At 45.5% G+C, this 21,171-nt stretch overlaps 1 pseudogene; it reads left to right on the top strand.

Annotated features, from left to right (window-relative positions):
* Nucleotides 1-4,080: 4,080 nt before the first annotated feature.
* LOC140428110 (ribosomal protein S6 kinase alpha-3-like) overlaps nucleotides 4,081-21,171 on the top strand; it is a 191,393-nt pseudogene continuing 174,302 nt past the window's right edge.

Genomic DNA, 21,171 nt, shown 5'->3' with positions numbered 1-21,171 from the left:
TAGGTTTGAATTCCTTCCGGAAAACAGTTACCACTTTTAAGTCATCAAGTCATCTGGAGACAGCTTTTAAACTGAAGGTAGAGAGAGGCAATTCAAGATACTTGTCTGTCTGAATACAACAGCAAAATGTGAAAACGAAAGCAAAAAACTCAGAGCCACAAATAACAGCTCCCAGCTCAAAAATGAAAGTAAAACCCAGAGCCACAGCCCTGCTCCATCCACACAATGACATCACTCAAGCCATGTGAGAAGACAAAATATTTCTTAAAGTGACACTGCCATGACAATAGGCATTCACACACTGCAGGCCAGGAGCTCCGCACTACTACTGCAGAGTTCCTTTGGCTGCAGTTTGTACTGGAGAAGCTGCTAGCTGTGAACAACCACATTGTGGTACATACAAGGGTGCTTCTGGCATTGCATCCTTAGATCAGGGCATTTCCATCGATACACCCATGGGCAGGCCAATGGTTGGCATTGCAGTGTTGCCTCTTGATCTTATAAAGGTCCCACTGCCTCTTGCTGTCAGGCCCTTGCTGCTCCTGGCCCTGTGCCAACTGGCAGCAAGCCATCCTGGATCAAAGGCACAGTTCTCTGCAGGGTGCAGCGTTGACACCTCCATGGATTTGTGAATTAATTGAAATGATACATTAAGTGAGTACCTCTCCATCTCAAAGCCAGCAAGTGTTAAGTCCTTCCCCAGGCCTCCTAGACATGGCATCCCGCCCTACCCTTTCTGGGTAAAGGACATCCTGGAGGACCAGAGATGGGTGTTCCCTCATTCATACTTGAATGCATTGCTCTTTAATCCAGGACAGCCATGACCCGCGGAACTCTACAGAGAGACCATTGTCATGGCAGCATCGAAAGGCGAACTGTATGATCCCTTGTCAGCCATTAACATAAATCTGGGATTTTGGAGGTTTGGAGTTGCGAGTTGGCAGCCTGTTACCAGCTGTGCCCCTTGGAGGAATCCACCACTCTTCATCCCTTTCCCTGACTGCAGCCGATGGCAAATGGCCCAGAATGAATGACAACTCCACACGTTACTGCGATCTCGATGGTATGAGACCCATGAGTCAGGAAGAAACATGTTGCAATGCACACGTCACCATAGAGAGTGAACACAAGTGAGCATCTGCTAGGATGTTCCTTTAGTTGGCTACATGTGCTGATCTTGAACTCCACCCACCCAAAAAGACACTTTTCTCACCTCGCAGGACCTCACTGACTGACTAACTGTGTGGTCCAAGTCATCTTGTAAAAATGGTGCGCGTCACCGTTTAAACTCGCTCCAGCACATTGTCAGCCACCAGTTTACCCCATCACAATAATCCCACACAATATTACCATTTATCTCCCCTCTTTTACACTTGAACCTACCCTCTGTTACCCTGGAGCTTATCACGATCCACCTCCACATACCTTTCTGCCCCTGAGAGCCAACACCATTACTACCGCCATGCCCATCCTGACTCTGGTTCCTCCATTATCCAAGTCACCTGTCTTGTCACCTTTCATGACCCACCAATGAGATTAACTTGTCTCGCACCCTGGCCGTGCCACCCTACCACATTCCATTCCCATCGATGACTGTAACAGTACTCAGAATTGTCAACCCAGAATTCCACTATCAACACCAGCAACCTAACTCTTTAAGGCATAGCATCTCCCAGGACATGCACACTCCTTTTCCAATATTGATCCCCCACTTCTCTGGCACTCTTTCCCACCTTACTCCACCATTTGCTCCACGCTACCCACTACTGCACCCCCTCCCACAAACCACTAACTTTTCAGCCGCAGCATTTGCTATCAGCACTCAATGTGGACAACTATGGACATCAAAGTCGTGGAAGAAGTGAAGCTCGACAGGTGCATGTCACTTATATACAGTTGTAAAACTGAATATCCTAAATTCTTGCTGGTGAGGATCTTAATTTGGAGGAGGAGCTTAATTCCAGTGAGGTGGCCTTTTAATGAAAATGCATGAGATGTTAATGCATGCAAATGAAGTTCTCAACATTATTAGTGGGGAAGCTTGACCCACCCTTAACCCACATTGAAGGTCAGGAGAACAAAATTCTCAGTTTATCTCGCAGTTGCCTCTTGCCAAATTAAGTTCTCTTACCTGCCACGATTTTGGCAGCTGGTGGATGTGGAAAACACTGCCCGATGTCTTTCAGGTGAGGTATTAAACTAAGGCCCTATCTCCCTTTAAGGAGGGTGTAAAAGATCCCATGACACAATTTTACAAGACCTGGGAGGTTCTCCTTGATGTGAATATTTAACTTGTAGTCAACATAATCAAAAATGGATTATCTGGTCAATATCTTATTGTAATGGTAACCTGCTGTGTACATATTGGCTGATGTGTTTCCTATATTAAAATAGAGACTACAGTTCACTCTACCTAAATGACTGTAAAGGGCTTTAGGATATCTGGTGATCATGAAAGGTGGTATACAAATGCAATTTTTTCTTATATGCATTTGTATGCTTATATATAGACATGTGTATTAGTCTGCATATATTATCTTCAACGATCATTCGCTAACGAGTATAATTGTCCGCCTAAGAAACTCAATGTCACTTGTCATGGGTTCTGTGGGTCCTTGCGTGGCTGATGAGCCCGATCCTAGAGCTACCTCTCTGACTGCACACTTGGTGGGTGTTTCTGGAAGATGGGATTGGTCCTCGGACTTTATGTCGCTGATATACCTTTCCCTGGGTCCTTTTCTGGACCTCCTCTGGCTTTCGGGTGTTGTGTCTCTTCAATCAGGAGGTTCCTCAAAATAAGTTTCTTCTGAGCAAGGGTCTTCCAGGCTTTGACGTCTATGTTGCATTTCTTGAGGTAAACCTTCAGGGTGTCTTTGATGTACTTCCTTTGTTGGCCACAATTCCAATTCAGAGACTTGAGCATAAAGTGTCCATGAGTGGACTGGATGCTGACTTCCTGGTCCGGGCACAAAATTATGATGTCAGTGGCATCAACATTCTGTTCCAGTGGAGCACAAAAGAGATCCTCAGCTGAGGCCCTGTCTGTTCTCTCAGAGATCTCAGGGGAGTCCTGGTCAACATTTATCCTGTATATCAACATATTCAATGACTCCCATTTCAAAAGTACTTCATTCACTATAAATTACGGCATGGTGGCACAATGGTTAGCACTGCTTCCCCACAGCACCAGAGACCCAGTTTCAATTCCAGCCTTGGGTGACTGAGTGGAGTTTGTACATTCTTCCCATATTTGTGTGGGTTTCCTCCAGATGCTCCAGTTTCCTTCCAGTCACGAAGATGTGCAGTTTAGGTGAAATGGTCATTCTTAAAAGATTGCCCCTTAGGACCCAAAGATGTGCAGATTAGGTGGGGTTGTGGGGATAGGGCGTGGGACTGGGCCGAGGTAGGGTACTCTTTCAGAGGGTTGGTGTAGACAAGATGGGCCAAATGGCCTCCTTCTGCACTGTAGGGATTCTATGGACTTTCCGAGGTTGTGAAAAGCACTACCTTAAGTGCGAGTCTTGTTTTTTCTTTGTATAGATGAATGCATAAATGTTTATGTGTTTCATGTATATGTGTACATAATATGGACCAATATACTTTCACCCATATAAAAATATTGCTTAAAATTTGTATTTTGTGCAATGAATGTAACGATGTCACTGATGATTAATCTAATGAGTCAGTAAAGTCAATCGGCAAATGGCAAAATTGAGAGTGTTGCTCAGACGAGCCCATACTTGTCCCCTATTCAGTGCATCAACCCGAGTGCTTTCTCAGGAAGGTTTCCAGGTGTTCCCGCGTTTGGGTGCAGAGCCACATACCTTCCACTTGGCGGCCAATTCACCTGGCGGCCGCGGTGATTGGCAGACAGCGACGGCCACGCCCACGCAGCCGGTCCCTCCCCTTCCCGCCTCAGCGGCTGCCGTCAGGGTGACGCCGGGAGCCTCGCTCTGGCGCACAGGTAGTATTTGAGAGGTTTCGCCATATTGAGAGCGGAAGCGGCGGCGTCGCTAGCCAACAGGAAGGGGGGGTGGGGACTGCGGCGGCTGGAGAGCCGGCCGAGGCAAAGGCGCGGGGCGGAGACGCGGTCGCCAGGCCAGGCCCGGCTCGCTTCGCACACGCTCTCGAAACTCGGCGCTCGCCCCCACGCCAGTTCCGGTGGAGCAGTCCCGGGCTGGAGCTCGAGCCCGAGCCGCCCGCCCGCCCGGCGCGCTCCCGCACCCGCTGCTCGCTCCCGGCGCCGGTCGTTGCCGGCCGCGGCGAGGCTGACGGGCGCGCGGTCGGGTCCGGCTGCGAAGATGCCGCTCGCTCAGCTGGTGGACCCCTGGCAGAAAATGGCTGTGGAGAACGAGAGAGAGGTAAGCGGAGTCGGTCACTCAGCCAGCCCGGGTTCAGTCCTCCTCTGCCCCACCGCCAGCCTTCACCTTTCACTTGTTAAATCTTCCAACTTCTCCCTTTTTAAAAAATCCCGGGGGCGGGGGTGAAGAGTTTGGATCAATTACCGTGTCGGCTTGTGGGGGGACAGGGCGGAGAGAGGTTTTGTCTTCCTGTGGGCTGAGAACTTGGCTGCGCTGCCAAGCGGGCTATCCCGAGTCTGAGGAACATGTCCGGTCAAGCACTGTCCCGCATGCAACCAAATGCGTGGTTTGTCAGTCTCTGCTCCTGGCAACCCCCCCCCCCCCCCCCCCCGTTCAGCCTCTTCAGCATTTTAATAATCTGGTCCCTCTTCAAGGTTTCAGCTCTTGAAATGTGTTTCCTCGGTTCTTTCGTATGTCTCTTTCCCCCCCCCCCCCCCCCCCCCAGTTTTTACATTTTAAACAGTGAAAACTTTTGTCAGCGTGTGGCTTCTCATGATCGTTCCTTTACCCTTAGCATTAAAAAAAACGAGCTGCTGTTGAAATAATTGGACAGGGCAAAGTATAAACCTAACGTCTGACAGTCTATTCTTGTCCAGGGGTTTGTTGCCGAAAGTATCTCGCGCTTCCTTCGAATTGTTTTCTTTCCCCGATAATTTTTGCAATGCAACTGCAAATCTGAATCTTTGCGATTTTCCACTGGATGCCTCTAGATCCTGTCTGATCAAAAACTGGATTATTTCAGGGTTTTTTTTTGTTTGTTAATTGTTAAATTGGGACCTAAAGTTTTACTTCCGTGTGTTTTTGCTATTAGTTCTATGTGGCTGACATCCCTCATTAGTCAAAGAGACGTATAGATGCCCATCCACGTTAGAAAAGTTACTTTGGAATGTGTTGTGTAACTTGCTGTCTAGCCTCATGACATGGCATGTCTAAGGTTTGGAATACTTATGCAGAAAGGCGTAATCTTTGTGTCATTATGGTGTTGGATTTGACGTCTCAAAATAAGATGCTGATACCAACTCTTTTTCTGAATTCCAAATTTAAAGAGTGGGTGCTGTTTATTTAACAATTGAGTACAAAACAATTACCAAAGTGAGAACTTGTTTTCTTTGGGTTAAATAATCAACTGTGGGATAATTGCTGCAAATGAGACAACGTAGTGATTTGGTAATCTTGGAATGGAAATCGCTTATTGTCACAAGTAGGCTTCAAATGAAGTTACTGTGAAAAGCCCCTAGTCGCTACATTCCAGCACCTGTTCGGGGAGGCTGGTATGGGAATTGAACCATGCTGCCAGCCTGCCTTGGTCTGCTTTAAAAGCCAGCGATTTAGCCCTGCGCTAAACCAGCCCCTAATCTTGATATTATAAACTGCTGATTTAGATTTTTAATAAAAGTTGACAACTATAAATATGGATTGACAGAACCACCCAGACTTGAAATGTTAGCTCCATTCTCTCTAGATGCTGTCAGACCTGCTGAGATTATCCAGCATTTTCTGTTTTTGTTATAAATATGAATTGCTTTTGTGTATTCTGTATGCTTTATTTAGTAAAAAATGAGTGGCATAGGTTATGGGCCAGGGTTTAGAGAACCCCAAAGTGTATCATGGAGTTCACCTGACCCACAACTTTTAATAGATTGTGGTAGGGGGGAGCACACAGCCCACTCTACAGGTGTGGTACAGCAGAAATGCAAAAGTATTTTTTTAAGGCAAAACCATGTTTATTCTATGAACTCAAGTTAACCTTTTTAAAACAGTGAACGTCTTGGCAACCATCAATTCAAATACAACCCCCAAAGAATACAACACTAAGTAATCCTTAATAACTTCCCAAACAACATCCAGAAGACAAAAGAAACGCCTTTTAACAGAAGCACATCAGGTTTACACTCACTACTGAAAACATTTATAATTCTGAATTCACCAAATGATCAAGAGATGGTCTTTTCATGGCAGAGAGATCAACAGTACACCTGCTTTGTCTGGCTTCAGCTCCAACACTGAAAACGAAACCAAAAAAACAGACTTCACCCAAGCTTTTCTCAAAGTGAAACTAAAAAGCAGAGCTCAGCTCCACCCACACTCTTGACATCACTGCAGTAACATGAGGATTCAAACATTTCTTAAAGTGACATTCTTATGATACATACCACTTTGTATTTAGCTAGTTTAAAAGTTTGTGGGAAGGATTGGCATGAAAGAAAATGTAATTTAATGTGTTACTAAATTAGGTATTTTGGCTTTTCCCTGCAAACACATGGGCATTGTGTTGTTTTGTGGGCTAACATAACTGTTTCCCTTATCCTTAGTTTTGACTTTTGTCTTTTTGTTATATACGGTACCCAAGATATGCATAAATATAAATCAGAATTGCCATAAAATCTGCAGGAATGAAAGTGTGATAGCTCCCTTTTTAATATTCTAAAAGTCTTATAAGATCTTGCTTACTGTGTACACTTTGCCTGAAATTGTTCACTAGATTTTTCAAGAGATGAAGCTTTTCCTCTATCTATTTTCTTGCCTCACAGTCACCATCGTTTCCCCTATGTAAACCTCTCTACAGCCAGAAACCAACTGAGGGCCCAAGCAGGGGCACTACACTACGTGACTTCACCATTCGATGTCAGGCTAGTATTGCTACACAGCATAACAGTTCTCTACAGTACGAGGTATACTTTGGAGCATTTCTCTATATCAATTTGCATTGATTTTAAAAACAAAATGCGAATGAGACTGATATAATGCATAATTAAAAGACTAAACTGAGTGCTGGAGAGGGTTAGCAAGTGAAAATAGAACATGCATTTTGTATTTCGGATGGATGAAACACAGCTATTTATTAGGGGGAAAATTATAAAATTGCACCAAGATACATCCGTAACATTGAGTTTATATGGTCCAGTGCCACTGTTCATCCTGTAGATGCTGTCGTAGGCTTTTGAGAACTTGAATAGAATACTGACTTGAGAAATAGTAGAATTTCTTACTTGCATTGCTCATTAGCATTGCAATAGAATGTGCTTTTATACATTTAGTGAGTTGTGAATACTCTGAAGCTGAGACTAATTTACAAACTAGGCTAACTTCATTGCCAGCTTGACTACATTTGTCACAAATCATTCCCTGTGGATGGACGCTATTTTCTGGAACTGCTCTTCAGAGAACCGGCTAATTTAACAAACAGCTTGGAATGTAAGCTTATAATTAACCAAGGCAATAATATATGCTTACTATTTTAAATTAAAAACCTGAAGCGCTCTCTATGCTGTTTTTCACAGGAAGTCTCAGGGCTATGAAATGTATACTGTTGTGTGGATGGAATTTTGTGGACTGTTGATCATAGAGAAAATGTAAATTGCTTGGTACTGTAGGCTAAATCTTCTTTCTTGCATATTGTTAATTCCCTGGGATGGTGAGAATTCTGCTATGTAGGTATATAATGTTGTCTTGTTTGACATTGGTAGGTAGCTTGGATTATGGGCAGTTCTTGGATGTTTTGTGATTTGGCTTTTCCAGGCCTGTCTTGCAGCAGTGCTTAAAGTCCCAATTCCTATCCCTGTGCCAGGAATTCGGGTTCGATTTGCGCATTGGTCACTGTCTGAGCGGAGTCTGCACGCTCTCCCCGTGTCTGGGTGGACTTCCTCTGGGTGCTCCGGTTTCCTCCCACAAGTCCCGAAAGATGTGCTCGTTAGGTGACTTGGACGTTCTGAATTCTCCCTCCGTGTACCCGAACAGGCGCCATAGTGTGGTGACTAGGGGATTTTTCACAGTAATCTCATTGCAGTGTTAATGTAAGACTACTTGTGACGTATTATTATTATTATTATTATTATTATTGTACTTGGTAAACAGCTGATCTGTGTGGGGGATAACTGCCATTGCTCTTTCACCTCCTACCTGTGACTGTTGCAATGCCTTCCCTCCATCAAAAGGTCAGAAGTGGAGTTGTTCTTGTTCACCAATGGTTGGACAGTGTTCTGTACCACATGACACCTCGATACTGAAGAGCTCAATGTCTGTATACAGCAAGACCTGGACAACATTCAGCTTTGAGCTGATAAGTGGCAAGTAACATTCACAACACCAGTGCCAGGCAATGACCATCTCCAACAAGAGGGAATCTATTTGTTCCCTTTTGACATGCAATTACATTGCTGGTGCTCCATCAGCATTGTTCTATGGGTTACCATTGATTAGAAACTGACCTATTGTGGCTTCAGGAGCAGGTCAGAGGCTGGGGATTCTGCGGCGAGTAACTTATCTCCTGACTCCTAAAGTCTGTTCGCCATCGACAAAGCACAAGTCAGGTGTGTGATGGATAATTTTAGGATTTCTACCAAACACCAACCATCTGCAATGAATTCTTTGCATGTACTGCCCATGCTAAAGCTGAATTTAGCCTGCAATTTGGTTGATCTGCCAAAATTTTCCGAAGCATGTCATCGATGACAGCATGATTTCTTTCACAGACACCATTACTAAATGGGCTTTCTGCAGCCGTATTCATAACTCTGATATTCATGTTTTCACACGTATCCCTAAACTCATCATTAGCAAATTCTCCCCCATTGTCCGTAAGGAATTTTGCCGGTGGACCCATTCCTGTCTCTATCCATTTTTCCACGATTTGATCCAGAATTGCACTCTTTTCTTTACTTCGTACAATCGTTGATTGACTAAATCTGGTTGCTAAATCTACAAAATGCAAAATAAATATATTATTTGCTTTATCCCAGATCTTAAGGTCCATGGTCACAATGTCGTTAAAATCCCTGGCCAAAGGTAGGGTTACTATTGGTCATGCTAGTGTCCTGTACTTCCTACAAACTTCACAGCGGCCACTAACCTGTTTTATCAGTTTCATATCGTCGTCATCCCTTACCCCTGCATCCTTTAATAAATTTTCCAGCCTCCGAGGAGACGGATGTGCACATTGCCTATGCAGTTTTAATACCACAAGCTTTTTATCAGCTAAAGCCCCATTTTCAACTGCCATTAACACATCCTTAACCACTCTACTTGAAAAATTATTTGTCAGTAATGGAATACAATAGTGTCCCGACTGTAAATTGTAAGTCCACAGTCTTTCCAAAAACTTGCCTTATCCTGTTCCATATCCAGTTTCATGTGTGCTTTCTTCATTGATGGTCTGCTCAGAAGCAAAGGTATCTCACTTGATACAACATCCGTGCTAATGAAATGATTCACTCCGGCAATATTGCAAGGGATCACCACTCTTTTCAGCGACTTCAGAGTATTATCATCCCCAAACCTGAAACTTGTGGAACTTTCAAATTCCTTAACCTTGTTACGATTTTCAGCATTCAAAGAGTCCAGGTAACATTTTAACCAGTCAATTCCGCACACAGTAGATGTGCAGCCACTGTCCAATACAGCACAGTTGAAGGATTCTGCAACCAACACCCTCATTACTGGCGTAAAACTGCATGTCAATAGGACAATGCCTTCTTTCTGGTCACTATCTTTTTCCTCTTCTGACTCCTGAAAGCATAATGGTATTGAGAGTCACATTGAAAACATCGATTTATCATGCCCCGTGCATTTCTGGGGTTCATCTTCCTATTGTAGGTTCTAACTGGGTTTCTGTCTTCATAATTTCCTTGTCTCGGTCTCTAGTCTTGAGCCCTGTTCGTAGCCATACGATTTTGCCATCCTGTTACTAGTGTATCTTTCATATTCTGCCTTATTGCAGGCTGACCTATTTGGGTCACCAGAGCCATCGGAATTGAATGTTTCCCCAGAAACTTTTGTGAAGCTTTTGTCATCTGTTCGAATAAGGTATCCGTATCAGTGAACCGAACTCCTGTCTCAACCAGGAGCCTATCCATGTTGCTCACTCTAGCACAGTCAAGTAATTTAAAGGCCACCACAGACTGTGGAAATTCCAAATTGTGTTTCTGCAGCCTTTTATATAGTCTGCCAAATTCCATTATATAGTCTTCCATGGAGATATCCTCCATGTTCTGGAACTTATCAAATCCGACCATGCTTCATATGCACTTAACAAGTCATCTTTCTTATAAATCTTATCCATATAATGTAATAAAGTCTCCAGACCTTCTTCTGAGTCTAACTCTTCCAATTCCAGCTCAGAAAGCACTTTGTTTCGGATTTTACTGCCATATGGTAGAGAAAGAGCTAATGCCATACTTTGTTTTCTCTTTCCCAAAGCAGTTACTTTAGTCCACATAACTACTGCACTTCTCCATTGGTCGTACGATTCCCTTTCAGAAAATAAGGGAGGATAGTCCTATCCAGACACCCTTATCCTGGGTTCAGCCATGTACCTTTTTTTTTTTTTTTTTCCTTCTCACTCACTCCTTGGTTTGATCAGGAAAAGTTGTAATCTTTCAAACCTTCACATTTGCACAGCAACCATCCTCTGCTACCATTGTTAGACGTTTTAGTTGCTGTGAAATGCAGAGTCTAAAGTTCTTGTTCCTTGTCACCAAACACCATTTATTTCACTCCCACAGCCTCTGCACAAAACTCTTAACAACACACCACCTGACAGAGGACACCTGAAGCTCCTTTACATATCAGTGTCAATTAATGGATACATAACATAAATGAGACAACTAATTGCAATGTCTCTTAACCCATTACTTAACAACTAGTGGCGTACCTCAGGGGCTGGTACTGGGACCACAACTTTTCACAATATACATTATTGATCTGGAGGAAGGAACCGAAGACATGGTTGCTAAGTTGGCAGACGATACAAAGATCTGTAGAGGGACAGGTAGTATTGAGGAAGCAGGCGGGCTGCAGAAGGACTTGGCTAGGCTAGGAAAGTGGGCAAAAGATGTGGCAGATGGAATAAAATGTGGAAAAGTGAGGTTATGCACTTTGGAAGGAGAAATGGAGGCATAGACTATTTTCTAAATGGGAAGATGCTTCGGAAATCAGAAGCACAAAGGGACTTGGGAGTCCTTGTTCATGATTCTCTTAAAGTTAACGTGCAGGTTCAGTCGGCAGTTAAGAAGGCAAATGCAATGTTAGCATTCATGTCGAGAGGGCTAGAATACAAGACCAGGGATGTACTTCTGAGGCTATACAAGGCTCTGGTTGACCCCATTTGTAGTTTGAGCAATTTTGGGCCCTGTATCTAAGGAAGGATGTGCTAGCCTTGGGAAGGGTCCAGGAGAGGTTCACAAGAATGATCCTGGAATGAAGAGCTTGTCGTATGAGGAACGGTTGTGGACTATGGGTCTGTCCTCATTGGAGTTTAGAAGGATGAGAGGGGATCTTATTGAAACTTACAAGATACTGCGAGGCCTCGATAGCGTGGACGTGGTGAGAATGTTTCCACTTGAAGGAAAAACTAGAAGCAGAGGACACAATCTTAGACTAAAGGGACGATCCTTTATAACCGAGATGAGGAGGAATTTCTTCAGCCAGAGGGTGGTGAATCTGTGGAACTCTTTGCTGCAGAAGGCTGTGGAGGCTAAATCACTGTCTTTCAGACAGAGATAGATAGGTTTTTGATCAATAAGGGGATCTGGGGTTATGGGGAGAAGGCAGGAGAATGGGGATGAGAAAAATATTAGCCATGATTGAATGGCGGAGCAGACTTGATGGGCCGAGTGGCCAAATTCTGCTCCTATGTCTTATGGTCTTATTACATGAAAGAGTTAAAAGAAAAGGATCTGGTGATATTCCAGTGACGCATTCAGCACACATCCTATTCACCTTGCCCCTTGCAGTTTGTCTTTTTTTTTAATGTTTGCAATCCTTTTCTCCGTGTTCTCCTCTTGTCTTTTCTTCTTTTTGCCTATTGTTTTACATCACTCTTTTTGCCCTGCCCTGTCCAACCCTTGAGTATTTGAAGGCATGGAAATAACTAGTTTGCATGTGGGGAGCAGGTAACATTTTGAATTGTTGTTCACAAAGCTCTCCAACACTTGCTTACATCCTGACTGGGTTTGTTCTAGACAAATTAAAAGATTGATTGCTATAGTTAGTCAACAATTCCATTATTATATCATGTAACTACCAGGATGGTGGAAGGCAAACTAGATGGGCATAGTCTTTTTCTTTCATCTAGCAATGCCTATGCTTGTTCTTGACCCTATCTTGGGGAAGGAGCCCATGACTATTTTGAATATTATTCTTTTTTTTTTCTCTGCTTGCTTTGTTATTCAGCTGTTTGTTCTCAAGTCTCAGGATATCAGCCTAATGCTACGATCCCAGTTGATGTTGTTTTTTAAAATAAATTTAGAGTATCCAATTCTTTTTTTGTTTCAATTAAGGGGCAATTTAGTGTTGCCAATTCACCTATCTTGCACATCTTTTTAGTTTGTGGGGGTGAGACCCATGGAGATACGGGGCGAATGTGAAACTCTACACGGACAGTGATCCAGGGCCGGGATTGAACCCGCAGTGCTAGCCACCGTGCTGCCCAGAGTTGTTTATGTAACTGGACAGGAAGATCCCAGAATGGAACACTGGCTCAAAAGACCGTAACTTATTTTAGTAAAATGTGGAGGAGTGACACAGCACCGCTAATTAGTTTCAACAACTAGAAAAAAGCATTTATTAATCATGACAAATTGGATTATAATACAATACTCCTTTATTCCCCTTAGCTTAACAAATATACAAGGATTTAAAGATTAACATGGATTGCAAAATACTTTTGAGTGGTTTCACAGGTCGGTGCAACATAGAGGGCCGAAGGGCCTGTACTGCGCTGTAATGTTCTATGTTCTATTTTAAGCTACAATGGTCTCATTAACTCAAAGTCCCTTTTAAGCGCACAAGATGACTGTGGTCAAATACGCACACCGCTCTGAACCCAAGTTAGTGTCCATGGATTTCTCCTCCCAGCTGATGATCATATGGGAGTTCCAAACTACACTGTCAAAAACACGCATTAAAATCTTCTCTCGTACCTCCTGCTATCGCTATTGAACGTTGATGCTAAGCTGTTGGCGAAGTTACTAACAGTGCAAATTGAGGACTGTGTACTGTGGTGAATGGGGAGGACCAGACAGGATTTGTGAAAGAAGGCAGTTGGCGAATGTGCGGAGGCTATTTAATGTAATTATGATACCCTCGGAGGGGCAGGGGATAAAAGTGGCTCGCTTTTGATCGAATGGGGTGGGTGTATTTGTTTTGGAGGTGTTGGGGTGGTTTGGATTCAGGCGGGGGTTTGTGGACTGGGTCCGGCTGTTGTATAGGGCGCCGGTGGCGAGTGTTCGGACAAACTGGATGAGTTTGGGGTGCTACATTGGGGACGAGACAGGGGTGTCCGCCCTCCATTGTTTTCGGTTTGGCAATAGAGCCATTAGCAATGGCACTTTGGGCGTCGAGAGATTGGAAAGAGATCGAGTTTGTGGGGGGGTGGGGGGCTGCTAGGGAAAGGGTTTTGCTATATGCGGATGATTTGTTATATCTCTGACCTGGTGGGCAGCATTGGAAGAATTATGGAGATTTCGGGGGGAATGTGGCTGGTTTTCGGGATATATGTTGAACAAGAGAGAGAGCGACGGAATTCTGGTAGCGGCCATGTCCGAATAGGTCACGCACACGGCAGCTCCCGCCGGGATCGGAGTTTCGGGCCTTTAAACGGAGCGGCAACAGCACTTTGGCGGTGATTCCTGGCGTGGCAAAGGACGCTGGAGAGGCCCCCCCCCCCTCCCACCACTGCTGTATGGAGGGAACCAGGAGCGGGGCCGTTAAAAGAACGATTGCGGGGAAGCGAGAGGAGTGGGTCCGGGAGGACAAAATGGCAGCCGGCGTGGATCAAGCAGCATGGGCCCAGTGGTCGAGAGAGCGGCAAGACTTTCTGAGAAGTTGCTTCACAGAGCTGAAGACTGAGATGCTGACCCCTATGAAGGCCTCCATGGAAAAGACGATTAAAGAGGTGGAGAGGAAGGTATCTGACAATCACGATGAGATCCTGGGCCTGGCAGTCAGAGTGGATTTGCTGACCACTGGGAAGGTGGAGGCACAGCTGAGGAAGGTGAAAGGGGCAGTCTACGAGTATGGGGAGAAAGCAAGTAGGATGCTGGCGCACCAACTTCGCAGGAGAGAGGCGGCCAGGGAGATCGGGGGGAGTGAGGGATAAGGAAGGTAATACGGTGTTGGGCCCAGAGAAGATCAATGAAGTCTTCCAGGAGTTTTATTGTAATCTGTACGAGTCAGAACCCCCGAGGGAAGGGGAAGGGTGGGCGAAGATCTGGTGGAGGGACTGGGGGCCCCGATTGAGTTGGAGGAGATAGTTAAGGGCCTAGCAAGTATGCAGTCGGGCAAGGCCCCGGGTCCGGACGGCTTCCCTGTAAAATGTTACAAGAAATTCTCAGAGCTACTGAGCCCACTCCTGCCAAGAACCTTTAACGAGGCAAAGGAGCGAGGAACCCTCCCCCTGACTATGTCGCAGGCATTGATCTTGCTCATTTTGAAGAGGGAGAAGGATCCACTTCAATGTGGGTCCTACAGGCTGATATCACTCAATGTGGATGCCAAGCTGCTGGCAAAAATTTTGGCTACCAGAATAGAGGACTGCGTCCCGGGACTAATTGAAAAGGACCAGACTGGTTTTGTCAAGGGCATGCAATTGAACACAAATGTGAGGAGGCTCCTGAGTATTATTATGATGCCCTCGGAAGGAGGGGACACAGAAGTAGTGGCTGCAATGGATGCAGAGAAAGCCTTTGACAGGGTGGAATGGGAGTACCTGTGGGAAGTGTTAGTTTGGTTTGGATTCCGTGAGGGATTCATAGGGTAGGTCAAGCTGCTGTATCAGGCCCCCGTAGCAAGTGTATCCACGAACCGGCAGAGGTCGGAGTATTTTAGATTACACCGAGGGACGAGGCAGGGGTGCCGCCTATCCCCGCTACTGTTTGCCCTGGCAATTGAGCGGTTGGCCATAGCGCTGAGGGCTTCAAGGAACTGGAGGGGGCTGGACCGGGGGGGGGGGGGGGGGCACTGCATTTCCCTCTATGCAGACGACCTGCGATTGTATATTTCGGACCCGCTAGAGGGGATGGGAGAGGTCATGCGGATCCTAAGGGACTTTGGGAGCTTCTCTGGGTACAAGTTGAACGTGGGGAAAAGGTGAGCTGTTTGTAATCCACGCTAGGGGTCAGGAGGAGAGACTGGGAGAGCTCCCGCTCAAGATGGTGGCGAGGAGCTTTCGTTACCTGGGTATACAGGTGGCTAGGAACTGGGATGCCCTACACAGGCTCAATTTATCTCGGCTTGTAGAGCAGATGGAGGGAGACTTTAAAAGGTGGGACATGCTCCAGCTTTCCCTGGCGGGAAGGGTGCAGACTGTGAAGATGACGGTTCTCCCCAGATTCCTTTACGTTTATTAGTGCCTTCCCATCTTGATCCCAAAGCGGGTGAACAGGATTATCACGGGATTTGTGTGGGCAAGACCCTGCGAGTTAAAAGACTGTTTTTGGGCTAATGTGGCTATGATTAGGAAATGGGTAATGGAGGAGAGGTCGGTGTGGGGCCGGCTAGAGGCGGCGTCATGCAAAGGCACCAGCCTAGGGGCACTACTAACGGCGCCGCTGCTGTTCTCGCCAGCACGATACACTACAAGCCTAGTGGTGGCGGTGGCACTGAGGGTCTGGGGTCAGTGGAGAAGGCACAGTAAGGAGGAGGGGGCCTCCGTTTGGACACCGATACGGAACAACCATAGATTTGCTCCGGGCAAGATAGACGGGGGGTTTCAAGGCTGGCATAGGGCAGGCATTAGAATATGGGAGACCTGTTTATAGATGGGACTTTCCCTACCTTGAAGGCGCTGGAGGAGAAGTTCGGCCTGCCCCCAGGGAATGCCTTCAGACACCTCCAAGTCCGCGACTTTCTCAAAAAAGAGGTGGGGACATTTCCGTTGCTACCCCCTCGAAGGATACAGGACAGGATGGTGTCTGGCATCTGGGTAGGAGAGGGGCAGGTGTCGGCCATCTACCAGGAGCTGCAGGAGGCGGAGGAAGCCTCAGTGGAGGAACTGAAGGGCACGTGGGAGGAGGAGCTAGATGAGGGCCTGTGGGCTGATGCCCTGGGCAGGCTGAATTCTTCCGCATCATGTGCCCGGCTCAGCTTAATTCAGTTTAAGGTAGTTCACCGGGCTCACATGACGGCGAGAATGAGCAAGTTCTTTGGGGTGGAGGACAGGTGCGTGAGGTGTTCAGGGAGTCCGACGAACCATGTCCATATGTTCTGGGCATGCCCGGCGCACAAAGAATTCTGGCAGGGCTATGTCCAGGGCTTTGGCCACGTGGGTGAAGCAGAGTCCAACAATAGTGATCATTGGGGTGTCAGAGCATCTGGGAGTGCAGGAAGCGAAAGAGGCCGAGGTGTTGGCCTTTGCCTCCCTGGTAGCCCGGAGACTGATCCGCCTGGAGCGAATAAAGTTTGCCTTGCTGGGCTTCTCCCGGTGGTGGCAACGTTTTCCTTGACTTTCTTGGGGAGTGGTAAAATGTCAGCAGCAGCAGCAATCCCGGGGGGGGGGGGCGGTGATTTTCTTTTTGTATAATGATAACAGCCACCTAGTTTTGTTAAATATTTTTTGTTTATTCTGTTATTAGTTATGTAAAAATTCTGTTTGAAAAAAGCTTTAATAAAAACAATAAAAATAAAAAAAAGAGCGACGTGTTCCCGATCAATGCCAGAGAGAAAATTAAGGGAGTTTCCGTTATGGTGGTGGGGACGACCTTTAGGTTTTAGGAATCCAGAAGGTGCAGAGCTGTTCACAGCTACACAGATTGAATTTGGCTTGATTGGTGGAGGGAAAGAAGGTGGACTTTGAGGTGGGAAGCGTTGCCACTGTCGTTGGCTGGGCGCGCGTGTGCTGACAGTGAAAATGACAGTGCTGTCCAGGTTTCTCTGTGTTCCAGAACCTCCATATCTTTGTCCCCAAGTCCTTTTTTAAGAAAGTTAATTAAATAATATTGGGGTTTGTGTGGGTCGAGAAGACCCCTTGGGTGAGGCAGGTGTTTTGGGGCCTGCGGGGAGGGGGCGGTTGCAGTTGCTGAATTTGATAAATTACCATTGGGTAGCGAATATTGCGGTGGTGAGGAAATGGGCTGTGGAGGAGACGTCAGTCTGGTGCAGGTCATGTAGGGGAATGAGTTTGTGGGCTCTGTTGTTGGTATCCCTTCTGTTCTTGCCAGCCATGTACTCTATGAACCCAGTGGTGGTGTCGGCGTTGAGGGTGTGTGGAGCCAGTGCAGGCAACATTTTGGGCAAGTCGTGGGTGACGATATGAGACAACCATAGGTTTGTGCAGGTGAGTATCTGGGGATGGTGGCAGGTGGGGATCGAGTATTTTAGGATCTTGTTTATAGGGGGGAAATTCTCAGGGCTGGAGGAATTGTATGAGCCGCCCAAAGGGAATAGCTTTAGGTGCCAGCAGGTGACGGATTTTGTGAGGAGAGAGGTGCCATCCTTCCCGGGGCTGCCGCCTAAGGTGTTGCAGGGTGAGCTGTTGTCGGAGGACGAAATAGGGGAGGGGAAGGTGTCCGATACAAGGAATTGATGAAGAGGGTGGGTGCTCCAGTGGAGGAGATCAAGTAGGAGGAGAGATGTGGGTAGAGGCCTGAAGAGAGAACGCGTCCTCGTCGTGTGAGAGGTTAAGCCTCATCCAGTTCAAAGTGGTGCATAGGGCCCACATGATAATGGTGAGGATAAGCAGGTTCTTTGCAGGGGTGGAAGACTGGCGTGGATGGGGCGTGGGGGCCTGTGAATTACGTCCACATATTTTGGGCATGTCCAAGATTGGGGGTTCTGGCAGGGTTAACCAGATGTTGTGTCTGAGGTTCTGGGTGTGGGGGTGGTGCTGAGTCCATGGATGGCGATATTTGGTGCGCTGTGATTTTGGGGGAGGGGGTTGCGGTGATTGGGGGGGGGGGGGAGAGAGAGAGAGAGAGAGAGAGAGACCTTTGCCTTCCTGATGGTCCTGAGACAGATTTTGTTGTGTTGGCGGAACTCGGAGCTGCCGAAGGCAGGTTTGTGGCTGAGCGACCTGGCTGAATTCCTGAGGTTGGAGAAGATCAAGTTCGCTCTGCGGGGGATGGTAAAAGGGTTCACCCGGAGATGGGAACCGTTCATTGATTTTCTTCAAGGAGAATCGAGGGTCAGCAAGGGGAAGGATGAGGGTTAAGGGAGTTAAAATGGGGAAGGCAAATTGTGATGGGGTGTTATCAGGGTGGTTTAGGGACCTGTGGTTGATGTGTTTTGATATTTTGTGTATATGTGTCTATATGTAAAAAAAAAACCTTGAATAAAAAAAGTGGGAATAAAACAATACATTTGTTTCTGTGATGGCCAGAATATCTATACAGCATGTTATGGAGCAAACTAAGATCAGAAACCAGCATGGCCGTGTAGCACACCAAGGTAGAGCACAAATTAACCTGAACATTTTGATTAAAACAAAAACACAAGGTGGGGGGGGGGGGGGGAGGTAGTCTGGAGGGTTATTTAGAATTCATCAGAAGGGAGAGAACACAAATGTTGCCACTCGTAGTTATTATGGCATAGGAGGGTGGTAATTTGGGCCATTAAATCCAGACTAGCTCTCGAGCAATCCACTCTGCCAATTCCCCTCCTTTGCGTATTGCAGCTTTATGCCTCACATTCCTATCCAATTTCCTTTTTGAAATCATTGTCTAAACTATTGCCATCTTTTCTCAGCAGCAAGTTCCAGATTATCACTTGTGTTCTAAAGTTTTTTTTTTTTCTCACCCTCGCCCAATAACACAAATCCATATCCCTAGTTCCCGTAACATCAGCTAATGGGCACAGCTTTTCTTTGTCTACCTTATTTAAACCTGTCATAACCATGGGCACCTCTTATCAAACCTCCCAATAGACTTGGCTCTAAGGCGAACAAGCCCAGCTTCTTCAACATAGCTAAAATCTCTCACCCTGGAACCATTCTGATAAATTTCTGCACCCTTTCGAAAACTTGCATATCCTTCCTACATTTGGTGACCTGAGCTGGATGCGATACTCTAGTTGTGGCCTGACCAGAACTTTACAAAAACAGGTAAGTTATGCTGAAACTTTATACTCCGTATCCATGTTTATGAAGTCGAAGATCCCATATACTTGCTAATTACCCCCTCAATATATCCTGTCATGTCAAGATCTATTCACGTGAACCCCCAGGTGTCTGTTCCTGCACACTCTTTAGAACCACGCCGTTTAGTCCATATTGACTTTCCCTATCCCTTTTAACAAAATGCATAGTTGCACATTTCACTGTATTAAATTCTGACTGTCCATTCTGCCAGCCTACCTGGGTCCTATTATAATCGATTGATATCATTTTCAGTTTGCCATTCCTCCAAGTTCCATATCATCAGCAAATTTTGAATTTTACTTTGTCTTCCAATATCCAAGTCGTCTATATCTATTGAAAAAGTCCTGGTCCCAATGTTGACCTTTGGGGAATATTGCTGTCTGCTGTCCTGTAGTCTGTAAAACAACTATTTAACATGACTTGCTGTTTCCTGACCATAAGCCAATTTTTTTTATCCAGCCTGACACTGACTGTTCTATTTCATAAACCTCAGTTTTGTTAATCAGCCATTTAGGTGGTACTTTTGTCAAATGCTTTTGTAATATCCACAGGCAATATCTACTACATTTTCTCAATCAATCTTCTCTCTTACTTCAAACATTCAATTACCTTAGTCCAGCACAACCTGTCTTTACTATTCCAGAGTGAATCTCCTTTAAGAACTCTAACCTTTCCAGGTGTCTGATTACTGTTTCTAAAACCTCACCCACCGTTGATGTTAAACTGACTAGCTTGTAGTTGCTAGGGATGTCTTTGTGTCCTTCCTTGAAAGAGGTATCATATTTGCCACTTTCCAATCCTCAGCCACCGTTGCCATATCTAGGGAAGATTGCAAGATTATGGTGAGCCTTTCTGCTATCTCTGTCCCACTTCTCATTGTATCCTGGGATCCACTTTAAACATCAATAACTGCCATTCCATTCTCACATTTTCTTTTTGTTGGTCATATTTTTCTCTACACTTGCACTTTCAACTTATTTGGCCTGGTTCTTGCTTGCAGAATTCTTCCGGCAGACACTTCACCTTTTTTAAATGTAATAATTTTCTTTATCTTCCTTTTCATCCAATTATTCTTTGCTTTCTTCCCCCTGCCTTTTCCTTTTTGTTTGACTGTCCTGAAGTTGCATCTAAAATATTTCCTCTGATAAATGACCCATTCTTTTATTATAGTTTTCACTGTCAGTCTTTGGTTCTATTTTACCTTAGCTAGATGCCCCCTCATTCCAATTTAGTTCTACTTTAGATTGTTCCTTGCTCATCTTCATTATTAATCTAAACTTTATGATATGATGGTCACTCTTACCAAGAGTTTCCCCACAGACAGTTGGCTGGCCTCATTCCCCAGCACTAGATTCAGCAGTGCCTTCTTGCTAATTGGACCAAGAACTTGCTGTTCAAGGAAATTCTCCTGAACACATTTCTGAAATTTCTTCCTCTTGCCATTATCAATTGAGATAATGAAGTCCACCAATATCATTACTCTATAGTTCTTGCACATCTTTGATCTCCCTGCAGATTTGCTCCCCTATCTTTCTCACTACTTGGAAGCCTATATAATAATTCAGTAATATAATTGTACCATTTTTACTTCTCTGCTCTAACCAAATGGGATTCTGCACTTGCCCTCTCAATGACATCCTTCCTGTCTAATACTACAATGTATTCGCTAATCAGTATTGCCACCCCATCTTCCTATTTTTTTTCCCCCGAACTTTTTGTCGTCTTAAATTCGGTCCTCACCAT

Source organism: Scyliorhinus torazame, chromosome 8 (genome assembly GCF_047496885.1).
Source record: "Scyliorhinus torazame isolate Kashiwa2021f chromosome 8, sScyTor2.1, whole genome shotgun sequence".
In the NCBI taxonomy this organism is placed as follows: Eukaryota; Metazoa; Chordata; class Chondrichthyes; order Carcharhiniformes; family Scyliorhinidae; genus Scyliorhinus; species Scyliorhinus torazame.
The sequence above is the reverse complement of the archived record's forward strand: the minus strand, read 5'-3'. Positions and strand labels throughout refer to the sequence as shown.